The following is a 16,936-nucleotide window of genomic DNA, read 5'->3' as shown; positions in this document are numbered from 1 at the left end:
AACCACCAATTATTATTATTTAGATTGAACACTGAAAGAAGGCACCTTGTCCTTTTCCTTTTCATGTGCCATTGCCTCATTCATGAGTGTAAGTCCCATTCTTTCCAATATGTGCCCTCTGACAATTTGGCACTCATCTACCTTCAATACGAAAGAGACCACTCCCATAGACTCTACAATCATGAAGCAACACATGATTAGATATACGTGCTATTTGTTTTTTCACCAATGAATAAGAAAGATTAATTCATACTAATCTTCATGAGAGACTTTATAAAGTTTGATCATTGCTTGTTGAAATCTCTTTAAATCCACAAAAAATATTGTTTGAAGGCATCGCCATCTACTTTGATATCACCCTTTGATTTGTCCTCCTTCAATACTTTTTTTCCCTCCCCACATGGAAATAATCACTGAAAGTTATCTTACATGTGCATTGTTTGTCTTCTTTTCCATTGCAACTTTGTATAGAGGTTGAAGTAAGTTGCTTTTGATCCTTCGCCTTTGTGATGGCATGGATGGACTCATAGCCTTTGCAACTTATACCTGCTTCATCAACAAGCACTTTGAATATCATTTGCACTTAAAATCCCCTCAATATCCTTCATGATAACTTTTGTCAAAACATCACGAAATACCTTGTAATTGGAGTCACGAACAATAGCCAACATGTCCTTCTTCCTAATGCAAGCTTTCAAATGACTCTTGGCATGTGTTTGTGAATTCCTTGCCGATGCATCAATTAAAAAGTTTCTGAAATATAAACATTGAAGAAAAGTGTTAGTTGTAGAACTCTTCTTAAAATCATTCAACACTTAATTATTAATAATCACCTTGTTGCCACCATGATTCACCTTTTCCTAGCACCATCGCCTATTGCAAGCCTATCAATTTCTGATAGCTCTATTTGGCGTTTCCTTGCACCAACTGGGGTTTTCTTCAAATGATCTAATTTGAGTCTAAGCTTAGTTAAATCTTTCTGTTGTTCCTTGATTTGTATCTCTTGGTCTTTATTCTTATTCTCTAGATTTTTCACTTGTTTTGTTAAATCTTCAATATTTGATTGAAGATGCAAATTTAATGTGTATATATTTTGCATGAAAGCCCTGCCAAAGACTGTTAGACATTTACAATATCCAAGAAGCCCATTTTCCCCATCACCAATGTGACATAATAAAATAGTCACATCAGTCAATGGTGGGTTATCTAAGGTTAATGGGTCACATGGATAGAGCGCACCATCAACTCATAATTCAATATGTTTCTTCCCTGAGCCCTAAGTAAAGAAGTGGATGCATTATCCAATGGTTGTCTTACGTAACGACATTTCATTTCAATACATATTTCTCTTCTACACGAATATGAAGATCTATCTTACGTTTTCTTGTGTTAGTAATATCCTCTAAAGGAGGCATGGTTTGGACTAAGGTCAGCAAAATGAAAGAAGGATTAGAGTAAGATGAAATGATGATGAAAAAAAATGAGATAGTTATTATTGAAAATGACCTTCAAAAGGTACTTCTGAGGGTAACATATGATCGCAGGACACTTTTTGATTAAAAAATGTTAAAATTTAAAATTTTCAAAAAAAAACCTAAATTTGAAGGTCCCTTATACCCGCATTTTTCATATTTGGGAAAGAGAGAGGCATGGGATCACATATAAATGCATGAGATATGATAGAAAAGATATGAGGCTTAAAAAGGAAGAATTCAACCTAATGCATAATGTTAAGAAAGGGGACTTTATATTGTTGCAACCAGATAATAAAGACATCTATCCCATTTGGCTTGCTATGGTTGAATCATAGATTGATATTGACAGGACGACACCAAACTATAAGAAGATTTTGATACAGTATTGGGGACCCTTTGCAAAGGAAGAATGGTATGACAAATGCAGAGGCCTACACTGATTGCTGAAAGGGGTTTTGGATGGAGAACAAGGTAGATCCATGAGTGTGGGAAATGACTGATGTAATTTTTTGGTCATGGAGACCCAAAACACCAAGGCTATATACAAGAATCAAGATACCAGTTAGGGAAGCCAAAAAAGCACAAGAAGGCTTCTGCCTCACTAGCATGCATGAACTAGATGGGTATGAACTTTATAGTTCCCCCATTGAGTAGTAGTAGAATCTTGACTCAATTTTGTGGTGCTATAGTTATGCTTTTTGTATCTTTCTCTGCACTTAATACGAACCATATTTTGTGCCTATAATGATCTTTTGTCTTGAAAGTGTTGATACTTGTAAGTTTTACTTTTCTTCAATGTTCAATCTAATTGATGCAGGCCTATATAGGCAAGAGGTAGATACCACTTCCTTGTTACGGTGTTTTTCAACGCCACCTTCCTAAATGATCTATCAATCACCTTGCAAATATGGATCTCTATACCTATGTATGTTTTCCCACATTAAGTGAAAAATTTCCAAATTATACGAAACCTCTCAATTTCAAAATTCTTAAAATGCTATATTTTTCCCATATTGTCTAATATGGTGTTATCTCAATAGGGCAACCAAACCTTGTTAGGATCAATTCATAACAAGGTAAGTGAGCCATGTCATGTTTTATGTCGAGTTGTTTCGTAGAGCCTTTTCTTCCACCCACTTGGTTACATTTGTGACTATGATGTACTTGTTCTATCTTGGCATTACCTTTTTGAAAGGTAATGACTATGATGTACTTGTTCTGTCTTGGCATTACCTTTTTGAAAGGTCCAATGAAATCCATCCCCCATTTTGTGATTAGTTCTAATGCTTGTATGGGCTATACAATCATCATATCACTCTACACATGCCTCCTTGTCCTTTGACCTTAGTCACACTTAGCCAATACTTGTGTAAGTCAGTACGCAACTTGTAGGATTTTTGGGGATGTGACCTCGGAACCCATGTGTTTGCCTAATGGTCTGGAGTGTTCTTCTCAAATAAGTTGATTGGTGAGGTTCTCTCGGCAAAACACATATTCGCACCAACATCCATGTCATCTTTAAATTAGTAAAGGCATCCCTCGATAATCATGAATTTTGTTGAATTTAGCACCAATACTCTCCTTTTATTTAGAGTTAGCTTTTCTAGCATTTCTCTCATAGTCGATGAATTCTTGCCACTCTGGTTCTCTCACTAAGGCTTATTCAATAGAAGTTGTGATTTAGCCTCCTTGATTTTATTTTGTCAGTAGATTTTTACCCCTATCATGTACTTGGGGAGATCACTCATAAATATGTAAGCGTAGCACGTGGGTTCAAGAGAAGGGATTTTTAAAATCCCTTTTTTACACATTTTTTACATACATAAGGGCACCATTTAAAGGGGGTATTCATAGGTTAAATAGAAAAAGGGTATGTTTCATTCATGAAACATTCATAGATAAGGGATTTTTAAAATAGGCCTCAAACGCACGTGATATAGAGGGTTTACTTATAGTGAAGCCCCCGAGGTCATGAAGCACCGTTATTATTATAAGACATGGCCTTCTTTAGCAGCATCAGGTAAGAAGTGACCACATCCAACACTATGAAGGTTATATCAAACTTCAAACTCTTCATGCTCACTGGTACTTCTTCTATAATCCCCAAAGGTTCCACTGTTTTATGAGATTCGCCATCCTGATTTTGAATGGGGCCTTCCTCATTTTCTTTATTTTTAGTAGCCTTTGAGTTTTCATGTTGATGATGTTCACCCTAAATCTTGCATCTATTATGACACTAGCCACCTCTTTCTGGCCACATCATATCTTGATTATCGTGGGTTGCATCATCTTGTATGGGTGTAGTGTCGTCCTGCAGAAAAAATCTCAAGATCCCTCATGGGATATCTCCCATTCTTTCATCATTCATGCCTTTTCTTCCTCTCGAGATTTCTTGTGTCCCCTTGCTTTGTTTCCTTTTCCTTTGATGTCCCCTTGCTCTTGTAGGTAATCTAGATAACCTGGAGGAGCAATTTTGATTAATTCCCCGAGAGTAATGTGAGTTTGAGACTTTTGAATTGTTTCCATATCTCCTCATTTCTGCTTGAGCCTCCTTTCTTTTGTGTTGGTGGTTCTACTTTCATTTCTTTCATGTCTATTTCTATGGTGTCCCCACCATCTCTTCTTTATTTTCCTCTTAAAAGAAGAGATTACTTTCTTCAATGAGCTTTCATCTCAACTTATCTAGTTATCTTTATTGCTCTAAATATTTGGTCCATTCTTTTTCTTGTGTCCACCATCTCATCTCTTGTTTGTCTTCCTCTCAAGAGGTTACTTTCTTCAATGAGATTTCATTCGCTACTTATTTTGATTATCTTTATTGCTTTAAGCTTTGGGCCATTCCGTTACTTGTGTCCTTGGACTCGGGGTGCTCAACTTGAGCATTTATTTCTCCGTGTTTGTGACCTCTGTCTCTTTGATTTTTGTTAGAGTGATTTAGAAAGCTAGTGTTAGCCTCTCCTTTCTTGATCTGTCTTTGCTGTTCAGGGTACGAGCTTTTGAGTCCTCTTTTCTCAGAACTCCCTAGGTTGCTCCCTCTTTCCTACCACTTATGTTCCTTTGGCTCCTGTGTTTCCCTTTCAACTCCTATCTATCGGATTCCACAATGTCCTTTGCTCTTTCATGACTAATAACTCTTCCCTCTCTGACTCTTAAATTTCTTAGATCACCAAGTGTACTCCTGGCCTTTTATCACTTGTTCTAGGGCCTTGTCTAGGCAGTCCTTGGCAAAGTGTCCTTCTCTTGGCCATAGGTATAACAATTTATTCTAGGTGTAATGACTCTTTATCCACCTCTTCTTGCCCCTCTTTTGGCCTTGTTTTTCTTGTGGGCAATCCTTATATCCATAACCTTTTTGTCTTTGTCCCAAATTCGACTTTGATAGACTTTTGCCAAGTGGCATGGCTTGTTATGGAATCTTCTATTGAATATCTCGACCTCTCGCACTTGGTGCACCACACCTCCCTTCTATGAGGCGGACTCGTTCTTTTATGCATGAGATCCTTGAGCACTTTGGTGATTTCTTCCCACATTGAGCATATGATTAGACAACACCTTAATCGACTATGCACTAGAAAATATTGTAACTACTTGCCATCCAAACCCTTTCCCAAGTCTCACATGATGGAGGGAAGCACATGTATATCTCACCCAACTAGACCCCTCTGCGAATAGTATCTTAGAACATTCAAGGATTGTGGGTGATGTAATGTCGCTCTAGGTAGGAAGTCCTTTCATATGGAGTTATAGAGAGACTTAGTGGGAGGCTCTATGAAACATTCTCTTTCATCACAAGCATGACTAGTCTGCTCATCCACACCCATAAATGCGAGTGAAGATTTGGGAAGGCATGATTCATGCTAAAAGGTCAATTATGTTTGGCTTTTATTGGGAAGAAATGTGGAGTATGTATCTTTATTAGCGAGTAGATACTTCCAATAGTGGTGGGCTCAAACACCATAGTTGCAAAGAGGGTGAACTGGGTGATTATTAAACTTAGGAAGGATCGAGTGGGCCTCCTCAACATTTATGCCCCTAAATCCATGGCAGATCGAGTGGAGTTTTGGAGCACGATCTAGCAAGGCCTCCATAAGGATGATTCCTAATGTACGAGGAGAGACTTTAATATGCTAGATACCAACTAGGATAGACTAGGTGTGCTAAGCCTCCAGCTTGAGAAGAGCTTACTTTCATCATTAGGGGATAGGACCCCTTTATCTGTCAGAGATTGCAAGCCTCTGGCTTGGGAGGAGCTTACTTTCATCAATAGGGGATAGAAACCCTTCATCTCTTAGTGTTTGCATGCAATATGCTAGAAACCAACTACGATAGACTAGGTGGTATAGCTATGATACTATCTCTAGGGCTAAGCCTCTGGCTTGGGAGGAGCTTATTTTCATCAACAGGGGATAGGACCCCTTCATCTCTGAGAGTTTGCGTGCAATGAGGAACGTTTAAGATTTTTCACATTTAACACCACGTGGAGTGCACAAGCACCCCTACCTCTCTCAATTGGATTATTTCTATTGACAAGTGGGTGGTGGTTTGGTTGGTATTTTATCCGCTGGCACGACCTTTTTTTTATCATTTTTCCATCGTCCTTCTTTAGGTTCTAGAGCCTGCGCATACCCGAGAGCTTGATACAGGACCCAAAGATTTACAAGAGGATTGAGGAGCTATGGGAGAGCTTAGTTTTTGATGAGGATACGATAGCGATGGAAACTCTGGATATTGGGCTCAATGAGACATTTCCATTCTCTAAGAGACAGCTCAAACTAGGATAGCACGGTTTAGAGAGGAGAAGAGGAGCCTCCGTTGGCGGAGCCTAGCTTCCTAGGAACTTATCCTAGGCTCAGCTAGATGGCCATAGATCGCACTGTGATTTAGAGGCAAGGAGAGGAGAATGGGTACATATTCCATGCATGCGTATCTTTTTGGACCTAGGCTAGAGGGACTTCTTTGAGTGGGCATGGCCTCACCACCGATGGAGGGAAGGCATGCGGAAGATTAGAGGATTGAATGGCACCATTGTTTCCAAACCACCCTAGGCTTGAGCCATAGCCACAACAGCCTTCTTCAGTACCCTCCTCACGATAGATCCTCACTCCTTGTTGCTGGTGATTAGAGGATAGTATCTTCACCTTAGGGAGACTACTCATATACACGTCTATAGTAGCACCAGCAAACAATCAATAGCAAGGCTACTAATGCTCTTGCTAGATTTCAACAAATCTTAGACATGTGGATTTCTTGAGTAGACTGTGTGCAGGATGGGTTCCCCCACTGGATAGGATTTGTCTCTACCCTCTACTCAGCCTCTCACAATTAGGTACTTATCTAGGGTGCTTGGGGTGATACGATTCCACATTCTTGTTTGGTACACTAAGGTTGTCCTCTTGTTCCCCTCTTCCTTTTTGTAGTGGAGGTGATGAGAAGTTTTTGAGTTTCAAGTTTTTGAGCTGTAGGGCATGAAGCTTCCTATCAAATCTCACAAAGAGCTTCTTGATTCACAGTTTGCAGAGATGGCGAAGGCGTTATTGATCCTTCTATGTACAGTAGAGCCCTTCTTGGCAAGATGATTACCAGAGGCCTTCTCTCAAGTGGTGCACCCAGGAAGGACTTTCTCATGGCCCGTATCTTGACCTGCACTCTAGTACATGGCGGCACAATCCATGGCTCAAGAGCTCGAGATGGATCTTCATAAAGATGAGGATGTGTAGCCTGAGCCCAATCCTCAAGGATTGATTTGTGGTTGGCCTCTTTCAAGCCTAGGGGACCAAGCTATGGATGATGAGAGTCTTCATCCCACTGTTTTGGAACGCCTTGATTACTCTTCTTATTGGCCATATTCTAGGCTCTCGTCCTCATGGGCTGCATTGAGCACGACTGGACCAATCACTTTTAAGAGTGGCTCACCTTCTAGTGGCTCCCTCCAAGGCCCGCCAATGGAACCTAGATGGGATGTCAGGTAGAGATAGGCTCACCCTTGACATTGACTCTTCCATCTCTTTGGAGTGGCTCACATTGGTATAACCCACCTCCCTATGGGTGGGTAAGGATTTTTACTAGACATTATATCCCAATAGCACTCCGTGGTGCACATGGAGGCACCCTCATGACATTTTCAATAAGGTCACAGGGAAGATTGAGTCGTAAACTCTTTGACAGAGGACCTTAATATTTATGCACTTTATAGAGGGTGAGAGTGATAAGGTTTCTTGAATAAAAATGGCATGTCGACCCTCCCTCCAACCAAAGTGGGAGAGAGATTATGGATATTTTGCTTATGGGAGAGGAAACCACCACTCATGATGCAGATGTGGTCGGATCCAAGTGAATGGTAGTGTCATGATCCCTTTTCCCCCTAGGGGTTCCCCCCCAACATCCCTATCTTTGATTATATAGTCTGCTTGAGTATAGTAGGACTCACAAGCTAGAGATTGATAGTACATAAGGGGTAGTAGTACATTGGTAGACTCAAGACATCCCTATGCCTGAGGTTGATAGTACATAAGCGGCAGTAGTACATTGGTAGACTCAAGGAATCCCTATGCCTCCCTTCTGCTCCTTGATTTTTGGAAACAAATATGAAATAACTTCTATCCATGTACTCAAGGAACTTGGGTGTCGAGTGGGTAGAGACCCAAGGCTCAAAAGAAAAGCTTGGCATCATCTATACCAAACACTAATAGTCTGAAGGATCCCAGAGGGTGAAGGGCGACTCAATAATACTAAAGATGGGTGTAAAAATGCATAAGAAACTAAGGTATGTTATCTGGCCATTAAAGAAGCAACGAGGTAGCACAAAAATAGAAGAGGTGGTCAAGCTTGTTGTCAAAGAGGCTTACTCAATGAAGGTGCTGGGATATATAGGTGCTCAACATTAAGTCTTTGGTTAAGTCAATGGAAATGAGCACTAACAGAGGGCTTGTAAAGGTCTAAATTGTATGAGCAGAGCTTATTAACAAATTTAAAGCTCCGTTAAAGCTCTTGGCTATAGTTCTTATAATAGCGGGCTAGAGAAGGGCTACAATGAGTCACTAGTGTGAGGATGCAGTCAAGCAAGAAGAGGAAGAAGAACAATTTTCAGCCTCTCATCTTGTGTATTCTCTTCTAGGGTTTGCATGAGTGTGTGTGCTTGCAAGATCTCAAGCTCTCTTCCTCCCTGCATCTTTTCATGGTATTAGAGCCTGGGTGACCGTTTCCGTCACTTACATCACTGGCATGTTTGGTAGGATGCTGACATGAGAGATCTTCGCCAATGATTCTACAGCTCGACTATATCAGCTACTACTAGTCCGCCCACTGAGTTATGGCATACTTATCTTGCCAACTCACTTACTTAACATGTTCACATTATGGACCACATGTATATAGTACTTTAGTACTTATGTTGTATTTATAGGCAAGTCACATGCAAGTACACTCCATAGTAGCAAAGTAGTGTTGTTGAGAGGAAGAATACGCACATTGCAGATATTTTTCATGCATTGATGGTGGCTCAAAAGAGAATGCCTCACCATTATTAGGTCGAAATAGTTTTCCAGCTAAAGTTTACATTATGAATAGGACCCCCACAACAGTAGTGCATGGTGTGACTCCAAAGGAGAAGTATACTAGTAGAAAACTAGATTCGTCACATATAAAAGTGTATAGATTCATTATGTATGTAAACATTCTTGATGAGCTACACAGTAAGTTGGATGTAAAGGCTGAAAAATGTGTGCTAATTGTTGGTGACTTCCTTGAGAAAAAGTGGTACATATGTTATAACCCTGTCACACGTGAGATGAGGTCCAGATTTTAACCTCCCAATAAAGGCTCTCTTCATCTACTTGTATGTGGGGTAGCTTTTGTGGGTGGGTATTCATAATACCATTTCAATGCCTTGGACCTTTAGTAGTCGTGGAAGTACTATGTCAATTCTTTCTTCTCCATTTGCTTGAGTAATATATCAATTCTTTCTACATCATTAAAAGGATTTGATGCCAATGCCTGGATCTATCATTTTCTCTCCCACAATATAATGAGGCATATCAATGGCCACTCTCTATTCTTTGGCTATATTTCCACCGAATTTGCCTTCCCTACTTTGTCCTTGTTAAGGCCCACCCAAACCCTCTTTGAAACACATCCAAAAGAGATTACCTGGTGAACTGCGTGAGGATATTTTCAATGGCCAAGCTCGTAACCCTTTAGGTCTCTAAGCTCTACAAGTCCTTGAGAAGCAATTCCACCATCTCTCCCACGAGCGTTGTCATGCTGCGTTGCACTATGGGTACTCGTCTCTCCTCTCACCTCACTTCACTCACACACACTCACTAGCATGCATTAGGGAGAGAGATTAGCAAGAGCAAGAATCAATTTCATAATGGAAGAGTATGTTGTATTATGAGAGACATTCACTTATATACATGGCCTAAGTGTTCACACTCACTTAAACTGTGGGCCGATTGGGCACTTTAGGCTCATAAGAGACCTAATGCTATTACAACGACTACTCTCATAATATATCCATGAAGTATATCACTTAGGACTTCATCCTATCTTGCTACCCCTACCACACGCTCTTGAAGCGGGAATTTCCAATAAATACTCCATCACACCATTACGGGTGCCCGTCCAAGTTGTAGCTTTGGACATTATTACTTCATATCTTGAATGTATGGTCCCTTTGTTTGTGTATCTATTGTGACTCCTTGATATAAGATAATGGCGGTAGATCTTATTAATCCTAGAATTCGGTTAACATCCTCCCCTTGCGTCCTCGTGATCGCGTTGAAGACCTTTGTGTGGGGAGAATGGACAAGCTTTGTCAATGGCTTTGATGTTGATTGACGCTCAATGGTCTTAGTTCCTCCGCAAGGAATAAGAAAAGATAGTTAGTAAATGAAGAGGTTAGTGGTTTATTGGGAATTTCTAATGGGGTGGGGTTTTTTTAATGAATGATTGAATTATTATATTTGTGTAAGCATATTGTTTTGGGCTTTTTGCTCACTTTGTTTTTGGCAATCATAAGCAATGTTACATGTGATTTGTGTTAGTGGAGATGCTAAGAGATGTTAATAATGGGAGAGAAGAGAGAGAAGGATCTAGAGGAAGGTAGACTTAATCATTAGAATGAGATAGTGATTCTCAGTTCCTCATTTGATTCATTGAAGCGACATTCATCATTTGAAGGATTGGTCGTCGATAATGTCCCTTTGTGTGGCAATATTCTTGTCAAATGTTGTTGGATAGGACCTATTCTTGTTTTCTTCTTCCCATGTGCTTTTTATGTTTTTATGTATATTTAAGTGCTCTTATGAAGCAGATATACATGAAGTACAAGAATTGAGTCATATAGACTCTTATTGAACTGCTTTGTGTGTTGAAGTAGCTACTTATTGGTGAGGATTGAAATAATTACGTCGACTTGCGAGGCTAATATAGATATCTTCACTAAGGATTGAAGATCATTGATTTGTGAAGATGGGTTTGTCGTTTGGAGAGGTTTGTAATTCCAAGGAAAATTCTAGGTGATAGGTAATTGTACCATTGACCAGGCTTTCGCCCACCATGGCCCCCCCATCCAGAGATGTACCTAGCAGTTGTTGATGGTGAGGCTTTGGTGCAAACATTCTCTAGTGCATGAATATGGATATGTCCTCATGGAGTAGTTGCTACATTAATTTAGGCAAAAGAATAGTAAGCAATAAGCTTAACATATAATGGCGATTGAAGATTGTTGGGAAAGTGTTAATGTGTGAGATGGCTTAATCCGTGATATGGCTTAAATCATGAAAGTGTAGGTTCTTAAGCTGTGAGAAACCTAAACTCGTGAGATTGCATGTTTTTTTTGGCCGTGAAGGGATATTCCATGAAATGGTCCAATCTTGTGAGATTGCATGTTTTTTTTGGCTATGAAGAGATATTCCATGAAATTGTCTAATCTTGTGAGATTGTAGGTTTTTTAGCCGTGAAGGGATATTCCGTGAAATGGCCGAAGCTCGTGAAAGTTAATCCCATGAAATGGTGTTTCCATGAAAGTGCATAAACCCATGAAAGTTAATCCCGTAAAATGGTATTTCCGTGAAAGCGTAGGTCGTGAACTAGAACTCCGTGATGAAGGGTAATTTAGTGAGATGGTGTAATTCTGTGAGATGGAATTCTGTGAAATTGCAGGTTTTGACCCCATGAAGATGTAGAATTTGACCTCGTGAAGTTGCAGGTTTTGACCTCGATGGTTTTTTATTCTAATTGATTTTATGGGTTAGCTACTAGGGCATGACTTGTCAGAAATAGATTCTTCTGTACTTAATTTTCACATCCAGAGGGGTGACAAGAGCATTGTTATTTTGTCCTTGATGCGCTCATCAATAAGTCTTCATTGTTGTAGATGTGGGCATTGACTCTTGGATTTGTTACTCAAATGTTGTTGAGGTAGTAGGTAAGACTGTTGGTTGTTTGCTTGAACACACAAGCTCTTGTGTTGGCAGTAAATGCACGAGAGTGGTTGAGTGATTTTCTTGTTGTTGCTTGGGCCTCCATTCTTGTCGAACTTTAGGTGACGCTGTTGGGGTTGAAGTCAGTGGGATGAGGCTTTCTTCACATTGTTCGATTTTAACAACCATATGATGGGATTACCATCATAGTATCCTTGTTTGTTGAAGCACATGCACAGGCACCCATCTTTGATAAACATTATAAACAGGTGGCAGATGTGCTTGGTGCTGAGACTTCCTTCTTTGTGCAAGCTTAGGGGACTTTGTGATGCGCTTGGGGATCCAAGCTTTGGTATTTCTTTTGTAGTACCCATGTGCTGCAGTAGTGTTTTTGGTACCCAAACTTGTTGACTTGGAGCTCTTTGAGGAACTTGCATAGGCTTTTGTGGACATTGTTGTGGAGTACTTTTCTTTTTCTTTGGACTCTGAGTGCTGCGTTGAGGAAGAGGCTTTGACTGTTGAGGCACCCAAATTTGATTGGCACCTTCGTAGTAGCTTTGGGATACAAGTAGTTTCTTTTCCACCCACATTTTGACACCATTAAGATACCTTGATCTTGGCTATCTTGGTGGAGTTTTCTTTTGGGTTGATGTGGGAGGTTTGGGGCCCTCCTTGACTTTGGTTGGCGCGGAGACTACAAGTTTGAGACTCATGCGCATTGTTGACGATAATGAGGCTAGAGTCTCTTATGGAGTGGCTATCGATGACGAGGCCTTTGAGCATGTGGTTGTCTCCTTTGGTGAGGTTTGTCGATGAAGAGGCATAGGCTCCGGGGCTTTTCCTTTAAGTTCCTTGTTAGAGATAGATGGTTGCATGGGGGGGACTTCTTCAGGAATGGCTATTGATTGATTGCGAGGTTTTGGCATTGAACCTCGTTTTGGTGAGGATGGGGTTGAAGGAGTAGATTCTTTATCAGAGTCGGTCGTTGTTGACGCAGATGGTAGGTCATTGTGCAGAGGGGCATCTGTGGAAGAGGCTTGTAACTTTTTACGTTCAGCATCATAGAAATCCATTAAAGTTAGATCCTCTTCCTTGTAGTATGGTACTGTCAACTTTTTGTCATTGAGCATCATGATGACTCTATAGCAAAGCACAGTGGTGCTTGGGCAGCAATAGTCCATTTATGCCGCAAGATCAAATCTGCTTCTAACACATACTCAACCACAAAAAACATGCAAGGAAGGGGGTTAGCTTTAATATACGTTGTTGTATGTTCAAAGTACCCTAAACATGGCATGTTCAAGTCTTCTGTAATTCTTTCAGGAGATGTGCCGTGAGTGTTGGTTGACCTAACAAATTTCATAACTCGAGGGTTATGAGATTGTGTTCTCTTGTTGGATAAAGCTGTGCTTGAGCTGTGGTGACTTTATTTCAAATTTCCAATCCAACCAAAATCCTAGGAATAATAAGATATGTTGGAAGTTCCAGCTCCTCCAAGGTCTCTCTCTCCCATAAAAGCAATTGTATAATGTCAGCAAGAGTGTTCAAGGTGACTATTTACATGGATTCATCTATTGAATACAACGAGTCACGTATCCAAGTTCCACCAAGGATGACATCATACTCAAGGGAATCTAGGATAACATGGAATGTAAATTCCACATCTCCACCACTTGTTCGAGTATCATAGCTAAAGTAACCTAGAGCTTCAATTTTTTGTCCATTGGCTCCTCTTGCAAGACTATTGTTTGTAGGGATAAGTTTAGGTTGTCCCAATGACACCCAAGTATCTACTGTCATGATGTTATGACTAGCTCGAGGGCTAATCAATACACGTTTGCGCTTAACATCATTGCCTGTAGTGAAATCTAACCATATCCTGATAGAGTCTTCCAAAGGAACTATCGATGTTTCAATTTTTGTTTCAGCGTGAGATCCCATCGCAGTTTCATATTCCCATTCACTTTCATCCTCTTTTTGGCTCTTAGATTTTTCAAGAGTACCCAATGTGTATACTTGGACACTTAACCCTCTTACAATTCTTAATGAGTTCTGTTTGGAAACTTGTGAATCCTCACAGTCTTGTTCTATGGAGTTCTTTATGTCTTGGTATAACTCATGTTGATCCTTTTTAAAGGTGCAAGTGCTGATGTTATGATGGCTTCATCATGAGAGAATATCATTCATCCAAATGAGGTTTTGAGAGACTGTTTTAATCTTATAAGGGAATTATCGAATTCCTTATATGCTTTCTCAAGCGTATAGTTCCTGCAATCTGCCTCAAATGACTCTTCTGGTAGAGAGTATGTCTTTGTCTTGAAAGGGGAAGCGGTACTCCTCTAGGCTTTGTATTTTGGTTGCTTTTTTAGGATTGGAATTATGAGGCTTAATTACAACCGGTGATCCTATATAAGACACTCAACCAAGTTAAGAATGCTCTCTTGAGCTTGCTTTTTGCATTCTACATACGTCATGTGATCATTATTATCCATTTGGGATAGTTGGGTGGGTTCTATTTTCTTGATTGGTCTATATGGTGCACTGAGTGAAGAGTCAGAATTTGTTTCATCCTCACTTAGTGACGTACTAGAACTTGTTTTATTTTCTAAATTTCTTTGGATTGTCAGTTTGTCATTATGTTTGCCCGACGAGATCGAATTGTCTTTTGGGCTTTTGTACCATGTGTCGCACATATGGGTTTTGTGATTTGTGTAGTGGCCTATGAGGTGGATGCTTCTGCATCATGTGTAGCATTTGGCTCTTTTGGGTTTATGTCCCCTTTAAATGGTTTTATGTCCTCCACAAGCTCCTTTTCCTAGTCTTTTTGGTTTCTATAGTTTGTAGTCCCTTGTCTTTCTTGGGTTTAAAAGGTTTTGTTTTCTGTTTTGGGTTCTTCTTTAAAGCATGTTCTTCTACCCATGTTGAGGTATTGTCTTTTTCATTCTTTTTGACTTTTTCTCGTGCCTTGGCTTGTAAGCGTGTAAGCACATTCAAGGGTACCGTGGACAATTGCTCGTTTTATATACTTAAGATGTTAAGAGTTGTGTTTTGTGAAACAAGTTGCATTCAAGTAACTCGTCTTGGAAAATCTTGGAACATGTGATCAATGCCACATCGTTCACACATGGGTCACAAGGTGTCAATGACTATGGGCATGGAAGTCTTTCAAACTGTGCAGTCTGCCACCTTATGAGGTCCACAACATATTAGGAACTCAATGGAGTCTTTTTGGGCCCTTTAATTTGCCATTGCCTAATGGAGGTGATTAAGAAATAGATAAATAGGGAGATTACATGTGGACTGAAACCAACGGTTTGTAAGAGCCTAGAAGGTAGTGGTCAAACTTAGAATAATAGGCTAAATATGCTCTTTCTTAATTTTTAAAATCAACTAAAACTCAAAAATTTTATACGTATATGAACTTTTCTCCTATTTTTTATAGAAAAAGATAGCTGCAGCCTGCAGCCATCATTAAGTAAGGTCTCTAAAGTGATAGAGGCCCAAAAACGAGTTCCCATGCATTCAATGCACATTCCCCTTCACTTTCCACTATCCCTCTCTCCCACGTTCCCTCCAAAACGCTCTCTCTTCCCCCTTTCTCATAGCAGGGTGTTTTTCACTCTCTAGACTTCTTTTAGCTATCTACCTCTTGATCTACCTCTCTCTTCACTCAAAAACCTAGATCTATAGCTATGGAAGCTTGATCTGCAACCTCCTCTCAGAAGCTATGGAAGTTTGATCCTCACTTATATTTCCTTCCTTCATCCTTCTTCCTTGTCCAACCTCCTTTTACAGAGTGTAACAGCAGAGCTTAGCTATGGAAGCTTGATCTGCAACCTCCTCTCAGAAGCTATGGAAGTTTGATCCTCACTTACATTTCCTTACTTCATCCTTCTTCCTTGTCCAACCTCCTTTTATAGAGTGTAACAGCAGAGCTTAGCTATGGAAGCTTGATCTGCAACCTCCTCTCAGAAGCTATGGAAGTTTAATCCTCACTTACATTTCCTTACTTCATCCTTCTACCTTGTCCAACCTCCTTTTACAGAGTATAACAGTGGAGCCAAGCTATGGAAGCTTGAGTTGCAAATGCTTTGGCTCTCATAATCTTACTCATTGTCTCCTCTCACCCCCTCTAATGTCCTCTTTCAAAGTGCAGTAATAGCACAGCCAAGCCCTTGGAACTTGCTCTACAACTCCTTCTCTTTTGTACATCTCCCTCTAGTCTAAGTTTTTTTCTCACCATTCAATTTTCCTTTGCCATCAAGGTTTATAATCTCCCTAATATATACATTTGATGTCTTCTTCTAGAGCTCGAAGGCCTCCGATCAGTATTCAATCTCTCTCTTGTAGCAGTGGTCAAGATGAGGATGGACACTGGAACATCAAACAGTACGAGAAGTGGAATTGGATTACGATGCAGCCTAGTACAAGAGGAACCCACAAGGTGTCAAAGCGATACGTTGATATACAAAGTCACCATTGGAAAGGGCGGATATTGGAGCTCAAACAAGATCGTGATGGAAAAAAGCTAGCCAAGGTCCAACATGTTTACAAGGCAACAGAGCTGAAACTAGCAGACCATGACCAACGTCAACGATTTCCTGCAAATTATAAGTTATTTCACCACTTTATATTCTTGTTTTTAAATCAATTGTGTGCTAATAATGGGGTACTGAGCACTGCTTTGATTGTTCTTGGGTTCCTCTGCGTAGATATTTTTCCCTCAAACTATAGTGAGTGGGAGCCTATGGAGGCAATTTCAGGAACCTTTGAAGCATACCATGTGGAGCTTGGTAGTTTAATCTTTGGAGGGTGTCCAGCTGCACAACTTCTTGCACGAAATATCTTCTTCTATGAGGATACATATGTGGTTCCCACGACAGCAAATGGTACTGGAAAATTAGTTCCAAAACCTACGCCAACTCTCACATCTATTGAATGGCCAATTCCAGACAATGCTTCAGTGGCCATGGCTTGTTTGCAGATCGAAAGCAAGGTGCAAAATGCTATGAAGTGCACATATGGATCTCACAAAGAAAC

This window comes from Cibotium barometz, chromosome 15 (assembly GCF_041138505.1).
Source record: "Cibotium barometz isolate CiBa-2024 chromosome 15, ASM4113850v1, whole genome shotgun sequence".
Lineage (NCBI taxonomy): Eukaryota > Viridiplantae > Streptophyta > Polypodiopsida > Cyatheales > Cibotiaceae > Cibotium > Cibotium barometz.
This window is presented reverse-complemented; position numbering follows the sequence as displayed.